Below are 13,515 nucleotides of genomic sequence, written 5' to 3'. Positions count from 1 at the left end.
CCTTTGTCTCAGTGCTGCCTCTGCTGCTTCCGTGACCAGAGCTGCACGAGGCTCCATTTCCAGCTCGTGTTGCAGGGAAAGGGATGAGAGGCGATGGAATAGGTTTGATTAAAAAGTGCTTTTGCTCTTTCTCAAGAAGGATATTTGCAGTGAAAACTGTACGTGAAATTTATACCCCTCTCGTATGATTTTGACTGGTTTTAGTGCACAAATTCTCAGTAGAAAATGTATTCAATAAAAATTTGATGTGGAACTATAGCTCAGCAGAATCTTTTTTTAAGGAATCCAACTCTGGAATATTTATTTTGTATCTGGTTTCAGTTTTAGTGCCTATTCCTTCTGCAGATGCCCTCGTTAGCCTGCTAACAGCTTATGAAGAGCAAAGTCATCAGCGCCTCTCGCCCTGATGTTTGCACTGCGGTTCTTCAGCGCCTGCCAGGGAGGTTTTGGGGAAGCACAGCTGTGCAGTGCTGCTGGAGGCTTTGCTTGTTGGCTTTTTTAAGCAAACGAATCACTGCTTGTTGTTAATGAAGAGAGCAGAGGGCTTACTGGTGTGGAGCGGGTAGGCCTGCGGTACGTTGCCATGCTGGTGGGCGGTGATGGAGCTGACAGGAACATGGGGAGCTTGATTTAATGCAAGTATACAGTGATGCAGTTTTAGCGAGGAGAGTGCAATAAATTGGGATTTATTTTCCTTTGATGCCAAGCATGCAAAAGGAGACTGCTTATGGGAACTACAAAAGGGATCTGGGATGGCCGCGATGGAAGTTTGTCTGAACCTGACAGCTGTGAGCTGCTGAAGTGTTATTTCTTGCTGTGAATAACATGTCTTCAGTGTGAGGAAGAGCCTCAACATTTGGGATGAGCCAACTCGGAGTGGTGGGAAGAAACGATATTTCCAGCTCAGCCAAAAGGTTCCCGTTTGTTTCCACACTAGGAAGCAAGCATCATTAACCAACAAGCGATGGCTGTGGCAGCGCAGTGGGAATTTGGCCCCGAAGGAAGGAGCAGGACGGCTGTCCTTCTGTAACCGGATTTGGGGCAGAACTGCTGCAGTGCTGGGAGAGGTGGGAGTGCAGGGAAAGGCGTCTGGGGGGAGCGGTGACCGAAAAGCACCAAGTGAGCAGCCTCCAAGCATAACTCTGAGGGCCGCAGTCTGTGTTCAGCATTTTGGGGTCACAGCAAAGGTTCCTAACAAGTTTCTGGCCCAGCAGACTGCAGGAAAGTGGATTCTGAGCAGTGAGATGGAGCGCTGCCTCTGTGAATTATTGTTTTTTCAATGCGTTTTTACACAGAGCTGGAGGCTCAGAACACTGAAAGCTTTTTTGTAATGTTTAGTGATAAACTTTTGTCTCCTGTGAGTAAACAATCTGCTTCCTTAGCCACTTTTTTTCAATTTGAACGGGAGTACATTGAAGCCCTCTTGCAAAAACATCTATTATGTCAGAGCAAAACCGGAGGTTTGGGGTTGTGTTTCACTGTGCTTTTTTTTCCTCTCCTTCTAGTGCTCTTATATCAAATTCTCACTCTAGAAATACTGCCCCAAGGCAGATGAAATGGCATACGGCTTTATGAAATACGTCCACGTCCGGTGATGTGCCATGTTTTTATTTTGTGACAGTCCAGGATTCAGTGCACGGCCTAAATATTGTGGCATCCTATTTGATTTTTGGATTGTTAGATGGACGAGGTGCCATAGCTCATGGGCACCGTGACCATTTTTCCTTGTAGTTTACTCTTTTTGCAGATTACTGTCTGTAAGTTTCAAAATGGAACAGGATCCCTCAGTGCTTTATAAATTAGGGCCATATTACAGCAGCACCCAATAGTGCTGCTATATATTAGAGGGTGTCAGAGTTTCTATTATAAACCTCATTTTTCAGAGGTTTATGGCTTAGCCATAAAAATTTGCTGTATGCTGGGACTCAGAATGTAGGAGCTGCATCTCAGCTACACAGAGGGTCGGTTTGCATGCATTCGTTTTACACAGAGGTCCATGCAGTGATATTAAGAATCAATCTTTGGCTGCACTATCTCTTGATTTCAAAGTGAATCACTTGAAAGGCAGAGAACGCCTCATTCTTGGCCACCTCCACTACTTCAATTCTTCCCCTTCTGTGTGCTGAGGGGTGCAACCTTGGTAAGGGTAGAATCTGACGGATCTCCTCATGGCTTCAGCTAACTCAGAGCCACCAGTACAGCAGAAGCAGTACGAGTTCTGAGTGCCATTCTTGCTTGCAGGGGATGCCTGGCCTACACCATAACCATTGTCCATAAAGATTTCCACTCTATGCAAAACAGACTGAAAACACACAGCACAGGATTTCTTATATCCCTGAGATGCCACCAACTTCCTTTCAGCACCTCACGCTCACTGTCAGAGAATTTGCTGCATGTCAGCAAATAAGCAAACAGATGAATTGAGAATACCTTTGCACAGTGCTGCAAACGCTTGTGTTGAAAGAAACCCAGAAAGTGGCTGTTTGTGTCACTGTGCTATATGCAGCTGTCACAAGACTGTGAATATGTCTTCATGCCCATAATTCAGACATTTTCATCAATCCAGCAACAGTGCTGAACCCACAGTCAAATGGTGAAGGAGGAACGCAGATTCTGCAAGCTGGGCTGCAGCTCAGTGTGTCTTTTGTGGAGTTTCAGTATGCATGAGGTGCTGGCTCCCAGCAGCACAGTGGTGTGCCAGAAGGACAGGGCTTCTCCCAGGCGCTCCCCTGCCATGTGGGTTTGATTTTCAGCATCAAGCAGGTCTGTTTCTAAACTTTGATTTTGCTGCCTGTAACACATTTTAACCCTAATGCTGTCATCCTGCGTTAATTCTGACCATCAGATTTCCTTTCAGGGAGCAGAAATACACTGAGAGCTGCTTTGGTTTTAGGAGTCACGTTGAGTTACCGCAGGAGCTGATTTGTGCCACCTCTTTCCCAGGTGCTCCTCAGTACTTCTCTGAATTCAAATCCGAGTGCACCGCGCTGTTCCACGTGTGGTGTGCAATGACAGCACGTTTCTGGCTGTGCAGCAATGCAGGGCTGTTCTGCTGCAGCTAACCAACCCTTCATCTTGCTCCTTTCAGTGTCCACAGAGCTCAAGCTCTTTCCTGAGCACACCTGCACTGCCTCGTTAACTAATAGCATGTTTTATATTTCTTTCTAATAAATTCCTTTCATTACGGAGCTTGTTCCCGCAGCAGGAAAAATTGAAATTCTTTGCAAGAATATTATAATTAAGACATAGCACAACAGGAAAGCATCTTACTTTGAAAGTGTCTCTCTCTAAACTGTGTCATTAAAGTGGAAATCTGCATGTAAACACTTTCTGATAGCGTGCATTTGGTGTGTATTTCTGGCAGCTTTCTGTCTGAGGCGGTGTGTTGGCCTCACGTTGTGCACCTTTGTGTAGAATCATTGAGGTTGGGACAGACCTCCAAGATCCCCAGCCCAACCCACCGTGCCCACTGACCACATCCCCGCGTGCCCATCTCTGCACTGCACTCCTCCAGGTCTGGGGATTCCACTTTCTCCATGGGCAGCTGTGCCAATGCGTCTGTGTTTCAGGGGATGGAGAGCTGGAAAACCATCTCTAAAACGTCATCTCCCAAACGTTCTGTCTCAGTGGACCAATAACAGCGCTCAGATGTGCTCGTGGCCAAGCAGGGTCGCTACAGCATGGCGGGTTTCTTTCATTTGGATCCACAGGTTGTTCAGAGGCCTTTGAGCCACGGTTGTCTCTGGGAACTGCTCCCAGCTGGCACAGGGGCCGTGCTGATGGAGTCAGAGTCCTGGCAGATGGAGCTGCAGGAAAACCAGCAGTGACAAACTCTCTGAAGGTGAGAACTGCGTTTAGGGATTGGCATTTGGAGCTCGACTCTGAAGCACTGAGGAGTTTGGGATAGGTTTGTTTGGTTTAGTATAAAATAGCACGAGTGGGAAGAAGAGCTGAAATATGTTTTTGTTTTAGGTGTGTTTTGTGTGTTCTGTAGTTTAAAAACAAATATACTTTGGGTATACAAAGCTGTTGATAGCAGGGAGGTTAGTTTTGATGAACTCGGGGAACTGGGGTGTGAGGCAAGATGGAAGCAGTGCTGTGCAAGGAAGAGGCCCAGCAAAGAGGAGCTAATTGTCACGTCAGAACTTGGAAACAGATTTCATTTTCTTTGACAAAAAGTGGTGTTTATGAAATCAGACAAAGCCTGCCCAAGAGGAGCCGTTCTGCCTCTGCGTGCTCCTGTCTCTGACCTTAGGAATGCTTATTTATGGGCCATGCAGCAATAAGATTGAAGTGCTTTGTTAGCAAGCAGCATTGCACGTTATCTGGAGGAGATCCTAAAGGAGTAAATTAGGAGAGAAACATCTGTTGCTTTGTCTCTGTTATGTGTCTGGCCTGCTGGTAGTTCTGGTCTTTTGTGACCTTTTTATACATCCCCTCATCCTTAAACGTGTTTTGTCCATCAACTTTGAAAGCATGTTGAAACTTTGTACTGAATTCCTTCTGAGTTCACTTCTACCATCCAGGAGAGATTTGTTCCTGTCTTCTTTCCCTTCATTCTGGACATTCTTGGAGATGGATTTGAAGGGAACAGAGGATGCTAAGGGCAGTAACATCTGAGCCAAGGGGGGGAAGATGAGTGTGTGCACATGCGGAGTTTGACCCTCTTCCCTTTTCTGTAACGAGTTTATTGTATAACAGCAGTACTGCATGTCCAGTGGTGGCCATGGGCACGTGGAACAGTGTTTAAGGCTTAAAGCCTTGCCGAAATTTACAACCCAATGTGACAAATGTGTTCACAGCTAATTATTTATTAGATGCACGATTAGCGTGAGATTATCACAGTGTTTTAATGTTATTAATTTTTACACTCTAATAGGAATAAGCCTGCGATTGCAGCACTGGTTTGTACTCTGCACTGGAGATGCTTCTGTTGAGTTGGGTTGGGAACCTTTTGTGTTCCACTTTGTCTTGAGCTTCTGTATAATCATAAGCTTACAAAATTCTGTTTAGGACATTGTGGATTTGATGATCTCGAAGGTCTTTTCCAACCTATTTCATGTTTAAAACAATACTGTAGGTTTCATGCCATGTTCTGAAGTGCAGTGTCTGCTTGTTACATATTTGTGAAAGCTTACAAAAAGAAGACAAAACAGTGAAACTGCTGGGATTTTATTTGTGTTCATTCCAAAGGGGGTGCAAAGAACAGGCTTTCATGAAATCTCAGAGTCATCCCATCAATCTTTACTTCTAGGGCATGGAAGGAGGAGTATTCTTCAGTTTCCTGCAAACAATGGATGGAAATATTTGGTATTATAACACAGCTTATCCCTAGGCACTGTGTTCTAAACAAACACCGTCTGCATCTTCTGATGAGATGAGACTTTCACTTGACTGTGGCTTCCTTAATTGCATCTTCTTTTCAGTCCTTGCTGGGAAACATGCCTTGTAAATTCTGTATTGTGATTAATTTATATGGAGAATGCAGTATTGAGTTTCACAGCTTCTTCTCCCTTGTAAATATATTCATTCCTCGAAGGACCGTATATTTTGGCATTTAGACCTCCTACACCAATAAGAGTTCAGATTTCTCTAGCAAATACAAAAACAAATAAGCCTGGGAATGCAGCATTTCTTAAGAAGGATTTCTTTGTGCCATACTGCACCGCTGATCAGTGCTGGGACGCTCCAGGCAGGCACGCTGCTGGTTGTACATACTGCATCTCCATCATTTTCCATTAGAATAACATAGGAGATACCAAATCAGAAACCTGGACACGTCTTTCATCCGGACAGCAAAGCAATCTTAGGAAAGAATGCGTGGAGGTCAGCAATGGATAATTAGCCCACTTCCTCCTGTTGCAGGAGTTTCCTCTCTGGCTGGCTGGCAACGTGTTGAGCTGAAGCAGAAGATGCAGAGCAGTGCTGTGTTACAGCATCTAAGCACAGAGTGAATTTTTGAAAGGAGTTGTCACAGTATTCCTATCAGTGCAAAGCCAGCAGCAGTGCATGATGTTCACACCCCAAGAGCTGCTGTTAAGCAAGGAGTGCTGGCAGGAAAATCTTCCCTGCCTCACACATGGACTCTGTTTCTTACTCAGCACCACGTGTCCTCCCTGTCTCTCACAGATGCCGTATGAGAACCGTTCTGAAAGTCCTGATGAATCACTGCAAGTCCTGATGAATCATCAGCATTGGGTGGTAAAGACAGCAAACTGAGTTACACGTCACTGTGACGATAAAACTGAGCAGTGAAGGGACAGAGGCTAAAACGTTCCTGAAGATGCTCTGAACAGAAAAATAAGATTGCTGCAGAATTATGTAAAAATTTAGGAATAGAAGAACTTGAGAATATACGCCCTCTCAAGTGAGAGTATATGCTTTTCAAAGCATGTGGCTTTCTTTGTAAACATGGCAAGTGCTGCTGCCAAAGAGCACTGGTTGTAGACACGTCCCTTCCTATGAGGATTCCTCAAGCAACAGAATTTCCTTGTGTGGATATTTAATTGGTGTGGGGAGAGACCCAGGGAGGTAAGCAGGAAGTGGCGCTACAGACATAGTTCAGTGAGTGGAAAGGAAAGGAAAAAAGAAGCAAAGAAGGAAAAGAATCAGCTGCTGTATAATGTGAAACAAGTAATTGCTTCTGCAAGGCGTTTTATTCTAAGAGAACGTAGCTCCTCATTTTCTGGAGATCCGTTTTAACTTCTGCTTTCAGTAGCAAGTTGCAGGGTGCAAGCAAGCTGAGGCTCTGCATACCAGGCCTAGTTGTCTTCATTAAAGCAACGATAAACTTAAAAAGAACAAATCCAAATGTATTGGATTCTGTTCATTAAGAGACTGGCGGGTTTCTGGCTTTGCTGTCTTTTAATACACCAAGAACAGATGCAGGTTGACAAGTGGCATCAGCCAGGGGACACAGCTTTATAAGGTTGTGTTGAAGCAGGGCTTGGAAATAGCCAGCTGAAATCTAATTTGTAGCCAAGTGGAATAAATTGGAACTGATAGTTATTCAATTAATGGCATGGGCAGCAAGGTGAGGTCTCCTCTCAGAATAGTAGAATAAGGTTTCTTGACAGAGAGGTTTGGGAAAACAGGGCATGGCACCAGGTTTTCAATCAAATTCCACCATTAATCATCTAAGTAGCAGGAGGGAGATGTGATTATTATAGGGAGGCTCAGCAAAATGGTTTGATTGAGCACTTCCAAAGGTGCGATGGAATCTAAAACCAAAGCAGCAGAAGTACCCAAGAGCCCACCAGAAGCAGAAGGTTTCCTTGCAGCTTACGCAGATACCCTCTGTCCTGCAGGACGTGGCACCTGAGGCGTGCAGCCCTTTTTGCCTGGGCTGCTGAATGAAGGGATGCCATCACCGGGGCAGACACCAGACTGCAGTTTGCAAATACAGTCACTGGACTTCTTGTGAACTGCCGTGGTGCAGTGTTTCAGATCTCTGGATCATTTGCATAGTGATGAAGCTGCCATCTTTCTCTCCACCACAGCGAGCCAAGAATTATAGAAAGGCTTCTTTTTTTTTTCTTATCAAAAGGAGAATGTCTTCCTATGCAAATAGCCTCAGTAATAATATTATCAGTGTTGCCTCAGGCTTGCACAAGCTGACTGGAAGAGAAGCTGAGTTTATGGTTTTCAGTAAAATGGTTTTAAGCTTTATCAGTTCAGCATATAAATAGGAAAGGAAGAGTTATTTTAACTGGGATAATGGGATTCTTTGGTTGCATTTAAGGGCAAGCCAAACAAGTAATTTAACTATAAAGTTCATGTCTGCAGCTGAAAGCCAAGTGGTTCCTCTCTGTGCTGCTGTTCTGGGGGCACTGGGGACGTGGGCAATGTGGTAACAGCAGCACTGCTGCGCCCTGGCCAGGCTGCAGCTGCACACCTGCACTGCAGGCTGCCAGTGCCAAGAGCAACACTTTGTGTGGCTTCACCAGCAGTAAGCAGCGGTGCTGGATGCTCCCTGTCGAGGTCAGCAACGCCTGTTCTGGTTTTGGCACTGAGTCTCACCACTGTGAATAACTGCAGTCACAAATGTGTGCGGATTACCTCTGATGCTGAGGTCAGCAGAAATGAACCACGTAGATGAAGTCTGAACTGTGAAACATTTCCTCAAGTTGTAACACGAATATGGCCAACATCTGTGGTCATTCATTAGAAAAGAAATTATGTAAGTGAGATTTCGCTCCGTGACACTGTTTTGGTGGCTGCGAAATCATTAACAATTTGATAATGGAGCTTTCTCATTATAAACTTCTGCAGAAAGGAAGAATTAATTTTCTGTGCAGTCAGAAGTTCTCCGAGCAGTTCCTTCCCTTCCTGCATAATCAGGTCCTCACATACATGCATCAGCCCCTTCTCGCTGGGGAATACATCAGCCGAAGTCGCACTTCTAATTAAACTTGTGCTACAGAAGAGAAGTGTAAAAATAATGCAGAGTAACAGCGGTGGGCCTGGAGGAATTTGTAGGAGTACTAAACGAGGCAGAAGGTAATATGTCATGTGGCTTTTAGATCAGGACTCAAAAGGTGAGTTTGCTAGCGGCAAATCTCTTCCTTTTACATAGGGTGATTTCTGTAAGCAAGAATGCCAGGAACGGTGTTGGATTTTCTAAGTGCAGTAACATCCAGAGCTGCCTCTTGATGTACAAGCACTTCGTCATCTCCTTGGAAGGCAGAAGGCAACCAGAAGAAAAAGTAATTCTTTCGCTGTCATCCCACCGTCTGGTCCCTTTGGAACCTATTACCATGTACACACTTCCCATGCTCCGTGTTTTTATGGAACAGTAATGGTACCGAAGCTCATGTGACTGTGAAATGGGGATGAGTAAAGAAACCTGCTCCTGTTTCCTCATCACATCACAATTTGCTACTCCCTGACGACGGGAGGAGTTCAGGAGGGTGGAGATGGACTGTTGGTGGAAGGAGGCGATGGGCCCAAGCTGAAAAAGAGAGAATTCCTCTGAAACGTAAGAAAGGAACTGGCTGGGCGGGCGATCCCACAGTGGGACGGGTTGGCCAGAGCGGTCATGGACCTCAGTTCAGGGAAATCCTCAAAACCCTTTGAAAGGAAGGGTGGGAAGAGCAGGGAGCAGAACAAAGCTGGCTGTTCCTGCAGGACTTCCCCTGCAGTGCAGGGGTGCAGGCAGCGTTCTCCCTGTTTGTGCACAGATGTGTGCATACGGCACAGCCAGCCTTTTCCCCAAGCAGTTTGTCCTCACTTTAGGATGCCTCAAAATATGTATAATTTCATTGTGAAGAAAGCAGCTTACATAAATAGAGAAAATGAGAAAATGTTCAAGCGGTCTTATCTAAAACGGATATCAAATTTACAAGGCAGACAAGATTTGTGCTCTCAACAGTGCTTGATCTTACCAAGTTGAATAGTGGTAATGATGAATATTTCTCTTTGGCAGTGTGATATTGACAGGGGGATTTACTTGCCACGGTTGTGTTCTCAGAAAGCTCGGGAGAGCTCCAGGTGTTCTCTCTTTCATATTGCATTGATGGCCTGATGGTTTCTTGCTGACAAAACTTCCACAGTTCTTAATATCAGCCTGTCTGCATTCATCAGCTGCAAAGCTTTTCCCTCCTGTCGTACACTGGAATAGCATTAGACAGAAAATGGGGAAAGCGTAGAAAGCCAATATGATCATTTTTTAATCTAACCCCCGTGTGCTTGGGAGTTCATTGTGCTGTGATGGCTGGAAATTGTGATGCAAAATGGAGAAGTGCTGGGTGTCATTTTAGGGAAGCGTGTAGAAATATTTTTCAATATTCTGCCTGTGTCCAGCTGCAGTACTTTTAGGGAAGAAAAAAAAAGCAGCCAATGCACCACTCCTGTGCCAGTCCGGATAGGGATTACGCTTGAGGAATGTGGAGCGACATTTGGATCATGGAGCGAACCGTGTCCATGCCCTGCTCCAGCATCCCTTTGAAGTTATTGGCTCCAAGGCAACTGTTGCTGCTCTGATCCATTGCCCTGCCACTTACCAAGCAAATCTTGTGCAATACTGCAGAAGTTCAGATTGGATAGTCCAGTAGCAGCTCACGGCGTCTCTGAAAATGGCTGCCAGTCCATTGCTGTCCCAATCTGCGAGGTTTGAGTTGGTAGAACGTATCCATCACAGTCCTTTCACTGTTAAAGGTGGAAAAGTGTCCTGGCTTTAGTGAAGAGTTTATAGCCAGAAGCTGAAGAGTCTCAGAGAGGGGATTGAGCAGAGATTTGGTTGCAGCCTGTTAATTGCACTTGTATTTGGGCAGTTGTCACAGACAAAAGCTGAAGTAGGTAGTGGCACCTGTAAGCTGAAGTCAGCAGAATTACAGCTTGGAGTTGTGTTTACAGTTTGAATGGATAAGCACCAGATAGGAACAAATAGGGAGCGATGCATCTCGCTGTCTGTCATTTTCATTTGGAGACTTCTGGACATAAATGCCCTTTTTAGGAAGGCTCAGATATTTTTTTAAAACAAAGTACAGCCTTCTGTATTTGCATGTATTAAAGCTGTCCCACTCAACTGATGCTGCTATAAAATTGATAAGAGGAGGGCAGCAGTAATGGTGGCAGAAGGGTATAAGCTGTCCATGGAAGCTCCGTGGATTGCTCTAAGCAGAGCACGCCGCCTGCAGCTCTACTCAGACACAGTGTTTGTTAAAAAAAGAAGGAGGAAAAAAAATGAGGAGGAAAGAGGAGCCGCGGGGCTTCCAGCAGTCTCTCCCCTGGCCTTCTCTCCCCTGGTGTCATCCCTTCCTGGTGACCATTCACATACACTGGGCTCTGAGCAGGGCAGCACTGAGGGCCTCTGCAGAGGCACTGAGGTTAGAGGTGGTTTCTTTGCAGGAACAGTTGGGCAGAACAGAAACACCTTCAGCGCGGTGCTCTGAGTACCTGCTGATCTCCATCGCTTTGCTTTGCATCTGAAAGCGTTTTGAAGTTGAGCTGTCGATAAAAAGAAAGCTTCGTAAAAACAATGCCTACAAAAATAAATGAAATCCTTTTATCTGATTCCCAGCCGGCCCCCCGAGGTCTGTGTGACATGGGGCAGGGGGACTGCAAGGTCGTGTGCAAGCAGGGAGCTGAAAAGGCTGCTTTATATCTGCATGAGCAGTTAACTGGAGCACACTGCAGAATGTTTACGGCAGGATTTGGGCTTTACAGTAGATTAAAAAGATCTTAAAATCCATCTGCAAAATATCTTGAACTTTAGTGGTGTTGCGTGCTCAAAATAACGTTTGTCTTTTAATGTTTGATGCCCCAGGAGTCTCAGGGGGAATCAGAGGGCTCTGAAATGGCATGAGGAGAGAGGGCAGCTCTGCAGCTCTCGGCATTAAAGTGCTGGGCTGTGAAAGGGGGGTGCCCTGCCAGGCAGGACCAGCAGCAGCCCCTGGGGCGGCGCTGCCCGCAGGCAGTCTGGCAACCCCATACAAATCATACCTGTTCACTCTGTTATTTAACTTTGTATTTAAGGTTATTCCTTAGAATCAAATCTCTTAACACTCACGTATTTGCAAGCAGAGAAATCTTGCTAATATTTACAGTTATAATGGAGTACAATTGTTCAAATTTCAGCAAGTAGTCCCAGTTTAGCATCCAACCTGTAACACAAAATGCTTCTCTAGTCACAGTTCTTTCTTCTTGTGGGACCAATAAATGAATTCTCATTTGCAAATTAGAAAAATCTTTTGAATGTATTATTGATGCAAACAAATGAGGGTTTGGCTCTAGACAGCACCTAATGAAGCTGACTCGACACAGGCTGTTCCCACTGAAAGGTGCCAGGTTCCAGCACACAAAGATTGATGCCCGTTTCATCCTGTAATTATCCTGTGCCTTGCATTCTCTTTATATGTTCCTTGCCTAGACACAAAACGAAGGGCACCACAATAAGCAATTAATTACTGGGGCTCTACCGGCAGTTATTGTAGAGAAGCTCATTTTCAACTAATAGTTTGTGACTGTATCTGCACTTGGATCTCCATGTAGACTCGGGGTGTTGACTCTCAATTATTTTTCCTAGGGAATATTGCTGATCAGATCCTTTGGAATAGGGCTGTGCTGTTACTTTTTCTGAATTTTATTGCCTTTTTCAGCTGTGGATTCCAATGGGTGCTAACAAACTTAGTTTAAAAGCCTTCTTTTATGCATCTGACTTATAAGTAAGATCAGCATTGAATTAAATGCCAGAATGCCAGCTCAAAGGCTGCAGCAGTACGCAGGGAGAAGCACCTTTAACCTGTTGAGGAACTGAGCATTTCCTTTCCCTGACAAGAGAATCACCTGAGAGCAGGAGGTCACTCTCCTTTTATACCTCTAAGGAAGGCATTTCCAACTTCAGGACTTTATCCAGAAAACAGATTGGATGTTTTATGCTAGAGGGTAGGGCAAATCTGCTGCATATGCTTTAAAACTGCATCCACGGCATAGAAGAACCAACAACACCTACATTGAAAATGAATGTTTGTGATATTGTAAAATGAATTCAGCCCAAGTTAATAGGATCCTGTTTTCTCTCCAGGCATCTCTGATCTTGGCTCAGTTCTCCAGACTGCATATGTATGCATGCAGTATCTGCAAGCATCCTGCAGAACGCAGAGCACAGCGCGCATCCATCAGCGCTGTCACGTCGGTGCTGTGGGCTGGGGCTCCAGCCTCATGTCCATCAAAGCAGTCTAGCACCCTGTCTGAAGTGCTGGGGGAACATTTGTACCTTAACGACTCTACATTCTTAGTGACTGCATTTCAGCACCACAACTCATGTTTCAGAGAGATGACATCCCAAAATACCATCCCTTAATGGGCCACAGTGGTGGTACGGCCTACATGCAGGATGTGCTGCGTGGAACGTCATTAATTGTAGAAAGGCGGCAGTGTTGAGGTGAGGGAGGGGTGGTGCTGGGTTAACAGGAGCCCACATGCGGCTCTGTTCCCTGACTTTTCCCTTGCACGGTGTTGTCCTTGTGTTCCTGTGTGAGGACCTGTCAGCAGGAAGGTGTCCCTGCGGAAATAAATGCAGTGTGAGAGTTCAGGGGGCTGCTGGCATGACCTGCAGAAATGTCTCCAGGAAGACAAGTTAAGTGGCACTGAACTGGCCTTATGTTCCCCAGGGACAAGGGAGAAAAGCTTCTGAAGTTTCCCTCGAACACCTTGTTTGAGAATTGGCAGCTGGAGTTTTCCTGTTTCTCAGCTTTAAGCATCACTGGCAGCAACTTGAACTCAAAGATGTGATTGCTGGTGCTCTCCTTGGCGCAGGTGGTGACCAACCAGCCAGTTGGTAATGAATAATGCAGCGGGTCCAGGGCTGCAGAGGGATGGAGATGTGGTCAGAGAGGTCGCAGAAAGTATTGTCAGGGCCCAAACACTGAATGGAGCTATAGCAACTTGATTAATTGACCAAATTAGAGAGGCTTTGACCTGCCTCTTAGAAGCTTAATGAATTAGTTGATTAGTGATGGAAAGTTGTTTCATGCAGAAAAGCTGAGAAGGTCAGCAGTCTCCAGAAAACGACCT

At 45.4% G+C, this 13,515-nt stretch overlaps 1 protein-coding gene across 10 annotated transcripts in view; it reads left to right on the top strand.

The window, feature by feature from the left end:
• Positions 1-13,515, top strand: part of CAMTA1 (calmodulin binding transcription activator 1) — a 224,694-nt gene that overhangs the window by 146,660 nt on the left and 64,519 nt on the right. The gene's annotated exons all lie outside the window — the stretch shown is intronic.

Source organism: Lagopus muta, chromosome 21 (assembly GCF_023343835.1).
Source record: "Lagopus muta isolate bLagMut1 chromosome 21, bLagMut1 primary, whole genome shotgun sequence".
In the NCBI taxonomy this organism is placed as follows: Eukaryota; Metazoa; Chordata; class Aves; order Galliformes; family Phasianidae; genus Lagopus; species Lagopus muta.
Note: the sequence above shows the minus strand (reverse complement) of the source record. Positions and strands in the feature narration are given on the sequence as shown.